Consider the following 7038-nt stretch of genomic DNA (forward strand, 5'->3'; position numbering starts at 1 on the left):
GTCAGACACACACACACACACACACACACACACACACACACACACACACCTGTTATGAGTTTCAAGTCACTGGGTCTAGGACTCAAACTGCAATCATTGGGAGTTCAATGACTTAACCGTTATATTATCTGCTGATCCCAAGCTGGTTCCTTAAGAAGTCCGTTTCTTGCCTCAACCAGGCTGCCTGCATCTTTCAGTCCTGGCCCCTTCCTGCATCTTTAGTCAGAGGTGCATCTTGCTTCCATCAATACTTTCTCTTCATCTGTGATCAAATCTTCTGCCTTCCTATTTTAGTATACCTGTGACTATGTTTAGGGCCCACCCTGATAATGTAGAATCATCTTCCTATCTCAAGATCCTTCATATAATCTTATCTCCAAAGTCTATTTTTGTCATGTGAGATAATATTCATAAGTTTCAGATTAGGACCTATATATTTTTAGAAGCTGTTATTCAACCTACCACACAATATTTCCCTTTCTTTCCTGTTATATAGTATCCAAGCTTTAGTTTTATCCCATTATTTAACCCATTTGGGTTAGAGTTGATCTTTTGAAAAATTTCTTTAAGACAATGCAAAACAAAACGTGGCTTGGAGAGTGGTTCTAAGATCCACAAGCTTAGAGAATTTAGATAGATAGGTGGGCTCTAGGTTTCTTTTTTCTTTTTTTTTTTAGATTTTTTTTGGGCACACACACACACACACACACACACACACACACACACACACAGCATGTTTTTTGTTTTGTTTTGTTTTGTTTGTTTTTGGAGAGGTTTTTGCCATAGGGCGCATGCGCTTGCCAGAAAGACAGAGAGAGACAGAGAGACAGAAAGCGAAAAATCATCCCCCAAGGGGGATGGCCACGCTGCAATCCCTTCTCCTCTATTCTCCTCTCGGGATCTTGGGCACGCACGCACACATACCTGGTGTGAGTTTAAGCCACCGGGTCCAGGTGAACTGCGGTCGGCTACATGGGAGTTCAGCGACATAGCCATTACACTAACTGCTGGTCCTGGCTCTGGGTTTTCTATAGGGTTAAAGACTCTCTGGCAGCAGCTCCCCTTGTTTGTATCTCAATAGGCTAAGAGCAACAAGCCTAACTCAACCATAAAGGACACTAACTTATGGCTGTTCCTTGAACCCATGATTATAACCAAACCAAGTAGGTTTGAATATTTGGAGAGATGGCACAGACAGTCAGTCCATAAAGTTTCTTTCTCCTTTTCCTAAAATGTTTAATTTTTATTTCTGATTTTAAGTGCTTTGTTCATATTTCTGAAAATCTTTTGTTGTAAGTATGATTAATAGTGAAGGTGAAGTCTGTGCTCACTTCGTCAGCACATATACTAAAATTGGAATGATACAGAGAAGATTAGCATGGCCCCTGCGCAAGGATGACATGCAAATTCGTGAAGTGTTCCATATTTTTTTTTTTAAAAAAGGAAAATATACAAGACATAAGAAATGAAAAATTATTTGTTGATAACATGTATGTTGATGTGATTGATTGCCCCAATAGTGTATTTTGGATGGAAAATTCACTTTGTATACTGTAATGATGTATAGTGAATTAATGTAAAAAAATTAAAATAAATAAATAAATAAATTTTAAAAAATAGTGAAGGTGAAGTCTCAAAAAACTTTTGTGATTCATTTTAGATATATCATTCATTAATTTTTAAATTCTATTTTCCCATCATCTATGCATCCACTGAGAGAAAGCAAGTAAGGTTCCAGCAGATGGCATGGAGGTTAAGGCAGCTGGGTTACACTTGGCCAACTGTGCTGTTCAAATCCATGACCCAGCAGCTTGAAAATATGCCAGGTGTGTGTTCATGACCAAATTAATACAAGAATAGAATAGACAAGAAGGAATTGAGTAGTGATCATTCCCCCAGGGAGTAGTTTTTCACTTTCCCTCTCTCTGTTTCCAGTGAGTACTCATGTCCTATAGCAAAAACTTTAAAAAATAAATAAATAAAAGAAAGAAAGGGAAAACAAGTAAAGCTATCTACACACATTTTTATTTATTATATAATAATGTCTAGTTAATTTTTTAAAATGGTTTTTTAAGCCATGGGTTGGGTACTTAATCTGTACAATTGACCATGGTTGCCTGATGCAGCTGGCCTGCCCTTGTTAATTTTTATCACAAGTGACAATCTGAAGAATTTTTCTAGACAGTTAATTTAAATATAATAATTCAAAAATCTACAAGCCTGCCATCACATACAGGAAAGCAGTGGATTTAGTTCCTCTCCTTACTTTCCTGGCAATTCAACAAAGAACTGATCCTTGCCCATTTGTTCATTGTTAAAACTCATGTTAACCTCTGCCTTTTGCAGGTAAATGTGATCATTTCTCTCTAGGTAATTTATTGTTGCTCAATTCTTTGTAGAAGCTTAGATTATGAAAACATTTATGAAAGAATTTGGGAAGGTATTACATTGATGCATTCCTTCAGTTACTTTAAAACCAATCCTCTAAGTATGTAGATTTATAGAGGGAGTTGGATAAATGGACACAATCCTTCGCTTCTCTACAGAAATGTATCAACTTATTGTGCTTGATAGCGTGTCCCTCGCCTGTGAAGGGCAGTATAAGAAACAGCCCAGGCAAAGTAGCCTAGGCCAAATGTTGGTATTAGAACCTAGCTGAACAATACATATACTCTTTTTCCTTCTTTTGGCCTCAGGTTATCCAAGAACCTAGATTCTTGCTTCTTTTCTTATTTTATTTCTTTATTTTTTGTAATGTTTTTGCGACAGGGTACATGCACACTCTAGATAAAGAAGAAAAAGACAGAGAAAAGGAAAGAGAGAAATCACACCTCAGAGGGGATCATCACCCTGCAATCCTCCTCCTTCATTCTCTTGGAATTTTGGGCATTGCACACACACACACACCTGGCCATGTGGGAATCCAGTGCCTAAACTCCCACACCACCTGCTGCCCCCCCCCCACTTGCTGTTTTAAAGACTCAACATTCTCCTTTGAAGGTATAGCTTTTCAAAAGCTTCTATTGTCATAGAATGATTAAAAAAATCTTGCTTTTTCTCTCCATAGCAACATCAGTTCTTACAAGTGATCATGGCAGATTCATCATCATTATGTCAGGCTTCTGTTATGTTGCCAGGACTAATTCTTGAATTTGTTCTTTCTGGTATCTTTAAGGTATTGTCTTTGTCCATCGGGCTTTGCTGGTTTTGCCTCCACTGCATCTGTTAGTATGATCATATTCATCTGCTGACTATTGACTGGTCTCAGTACCTAGAGAATACTCAATTTCATTTGTGTATATTTTTATGTCAATTGATTCAAGGGGTTGTTGGCTTTTTCTGAGCTTTAATTGTTTAATTGCTCTTTCCTTTTCTCTTTCTTTGTTCTTTCTTTCTTTCTTTCTTTCTTTCTTTCTTTCTTTCTTTCTTTCTTTCTTTCTTTTTCTTTCTTCTTTCTCTCTCTTCCTCTCTCTTTCTTCTTTCTTTCTCTTTCTTTCTCTTTCTCCTCTCTTTCTTCCTTTCTTTCTTTCTTTCTTTCTTTCTTTCTTTCTTTCTTTCTTTCTTTCTTTCTTTCTTTCTTTCTGTTTCTTTCTTTCTTTTCTTCTCTTTCTTTCTTTTTCTTTCTTCCCTGAGAGCTTGTGTTGTTTCTTTGTAGGAAAAAATAAAAACTGCCTGTGCTTCAAAATGTAGAGATTCAGTCTACAGTTTACTGATTTTTAAGGATGGTTCTGGGAGGCTCTCTATTTTCCTATTGCTTTCAATCTGTATACCTTTGGGCCATTTTGAGGATTAATTAGTGTATAGGGTTTTGGAAGAGGGACATAAAGCTTGTAGTGATGAAAACATTTGTATAGCACTGATAAATTGACATACCAAAAAAGTATAAATCCTGAAGTAGTTTTGACTTGAAAAAATACTTATGAGAGACGTCAACTGGTTGCAGATGATCCATTCCTGAAAATAGTTACACATTATGGTCCAGGACCCATGAGAAAAAGACAAGATAGAAGTGATCAGGAAAGAGAACATACACGGCAGTCTTCTGAGTCCCGAGGTGTGTTACTGAGAATCGTCAGCTGGAACCTACCTCTACATAATAGGTTTCATTCCTACAGTCTAGGAATCATAAATGCATCTGATGAGAAGACAAGGGAATAATCTGTATCAATTACCAAATCTCCGAGACTTATGAAGTTTTTGCATTGTAGTTTAGTTTGAGATTTTCAAAGCTATACATAAAAATTGCATGACTCTGTGATAAGGAATAATTTAAAAATCCTGTGTGTTATGTTTTTAAATAAAGTTTATCAACAAGTATTTAGCTAGTTAAGTATTAAGCCAGAAGTTTGGGAGAAATTAATTATCATTAATTATCTGAGAGAAATGAATTATCATTTGTTCAATTTCATTTTTTTGCACAGTCCAATTTATTACACATATATAAACATTTCTGTATATAGTACTCACATCATCTCTGTACTACCTCTCTCCATGGTTGCTGGGAACCAAAATCTCCTCTTTCCATTACTAATATATCTTGAGGATCTTAAATCTGGTGCTCATTCTGCTTTAAATAAGCAGTGGTGTTTCATGAGGGAAGAAATTTAAATGTTCTGGTACTTCCTCTAACAACTGTCCTATTTTTTCCTTCTAGTTTTATAATATAGACATATATATATATGTATACACACACACACACTTTTTAATATGCAATTACTGTATGTCATTAAAATGAATTTTCCCATCATGAAGTCACTGTCCGGTTAAAGATAATATCATGCATGTTATAATCAACAGATAATTTTCCATTTTTGTGACGCTTAAGTGTTGTTATTTATTTTTAAAATAAATTATAATGATTGCTTCTAAAATGAATTTATAGATTTTAAAATACAAAAGAATTGTAGAAAGTTCTTGGAAAAATTGAGTTAAATTATGAGTTTTATTCTGGTACAAAAAATTTATAAAGTTCATGTGTCGTCTTTTCCATAATATTTATTTTCCATGGACTTTTTGAAGACTGTGAATTCATGTATGTTCTTTAAGGTGAGGAAAGATCATGTGTCAGCTTTTCCATGGCTTCCTTAACTAGTGACTCAGGATCAAGACTCAGAGTGACACTTTCCTTTCTAGAGGTCTGCTCAACTTTATCTTCTACCAACTATACTCTTAAAGGGCCTAATACTTCCAACTAATAAATCTGTTTGAACTTCATCTTTGTTAAACCAAAAAATCTAATTGAAGAGAACAGGCCTAAACTGTAACTGTGCCAAACTTTTAGTAATACCAAACAAGCTTTGAAAAAAATCAAAGAAACAAACAAACAAAAATTCAGAAATCAACTGATGACTTCTGATGATATTTTATTCAGAAAAAGATAAACATTACTGATTTTAAGATTTTGATCTTTTAAAATGTCATACTAAGAAATAATTAGACATAAGATAGTCTTCAATGATAAAAATATTTTCATGTTGAGTACAGAATAAGTATTCATTGGTTGATTTTGCATTCCTACTGTCTATACCTTTTGTAAATCCTTTTCTTTCCTGTTTTCAAATTGACTTTTACGCTGGTTTTATGCTCTATTTCTATTGCCTTCTCCTCAGCTGGTAAAGCAAAAACATCTTCAGTGAGGTCATTTGGAAGAATGAATAGTCTTTGGCTCTTACTTTCTCAGTTTTGCACATCCTTCACTTGCTATTTCTCTTTGTATTTTGCAGCTGTGATGGATCTTATGATATGGCGATGCATGTTTGATGACTGGTAGTGAGGATTTTCATACAGAGTTGGCCCTCCGAAACTTCCCTGGAAAATCTTTTTGAGGTTTCAGACAAAATGAGGTCCTATTTCTACAAGAGCAGCACCTTCTTCTATGATCTGAAAGTTCTGAAACCATATTCTAATTATCCAAAATGGTGAAAGTAAACATGTGGTCCACAAATGGTTGATTTGGGGGATGATACCATGATGTACTAAAGATCTGAATTAGAAGTTCTTTTAATAAAGCACAGTGTGAGGGCCTGCAGGTGACATGGTGGTTAAAGCATTGTACTCCCACATGGCTGACCACAATTTGAGCCCCAAACCCTGCGACTTGAAACTCACAGTGCATAATGGTACATATGTGCCCAAAGTCCCAAGAAGAGAATGGAGGAAAAGAAGATGCTGTGTGGTCATCCCCCCAGAGAGAGATTTCTCACTTTCTCTCTCTCTGTTTCTCTCTGTGCCTCTGGTGATTGCATATACAACCTATAGAAAAAAAATAATAAAAACAAAACAAAAACTCTCTCTAAATAAATAAAATATATATAGCAAATCATCCAAAGCAGGATCAGAAAACAAAAGGAGCCAAGAACTTTCAAACAGTTTCCAGTCAACTTTCTGTTAGGGTATGAATATTTTGAACAAGGAATTTAGCAGATGGTCCATGAAGCAAGTTTGAAAGCAACATATAGAGATCCTGTTTTTTCTTAGCTTCAAAATAGATTCATTTATTGTAGTTTTTCATTTCGCAGACCTCATTAATCACAAATAATTTATTTTTATGATCTATTTTAGTATCCGTTTTAGATTGAGGCATCAGCATCCTCAAATCCTGCATAAATTTGTTATTCTAAAATATATTCCTCTGAAAGAAATGATGAAAATTTGTCCCTTATTTTTCCACTTACCCTTGTAAATGGGGCCTGGGATACTGTCTCTCTTCTTTTTCTACCTCCTCGGCCACTATGTGTGGCTTTGCTGGCATCCCAGCATCTTTTTCATTTCTTTTTGACTTCTTCACCTGCACCAAACCCCCATGCTGTTTCCTCTCAGTTGTCACCATCTTCCTTCACCACCTGTGCTCATTTCAATTTCTTAATGGGCCGTGCAACAGTTGAGTTTTTGTCTTCTTTGAGGAAAATATGGGTAATGGGAAGAAGAGCTAGAAAAGAAGTGACACAGGAATGTGAGGGGTGCAAGGGTGATCAGGCCCAGCACTCACAATAAGACACAGGTTCTTGTCCCACACTCAGGAAGAATTAGAGACACGGA

The 7038-nt window shown here is 35.7% G+C and overlaps 1 non-coding gene and 1 pseudogene across 1 annotated transcript; one reads left to right on the top strand and one right to left on the bottom strand.

Annotated features, from left to right (window-relative positions):
- The first annotated feature begins 1323 nt into the window (after positions 1-1323).
- LOC114008065 (U6 spliceosomal RNA) lies at positions 1324-1430 on the top strand. The gene has a single exon (XR_003549627.1). It is a non-coding gene; the product is annotated as a U6 spliceosomal RNA (small nuclear RNA).
- A 4084-nt stretch (positions 1431-5514) lies between these two features.
- On the bottom strand, positions 5515-6829 carry LOC102485072 (ribosome biogenesis protein BRX1 homolog pseudogene; annotated as a pseudogene).
- Positions 6830-7038: the final 209 nt, after the last annotated feature.

The sequence above is a fragment of the Tupaia chinensis genome, unplaced genomic scaffold (genome assembly GCF_000334495.1).
Source record: "Tupaia chinensis unplaced genomic scaffold, TupChi_1.0 Scaffold000037_3, whole genome shotgun sequence".
In the NCBI taxonomy this organism is placed as follows: Eukaryota; Metazoa; Chordata; class Mammalia; order Scandentia; family Tupaiidae; genus Tupaia; species Tupaia belangeri.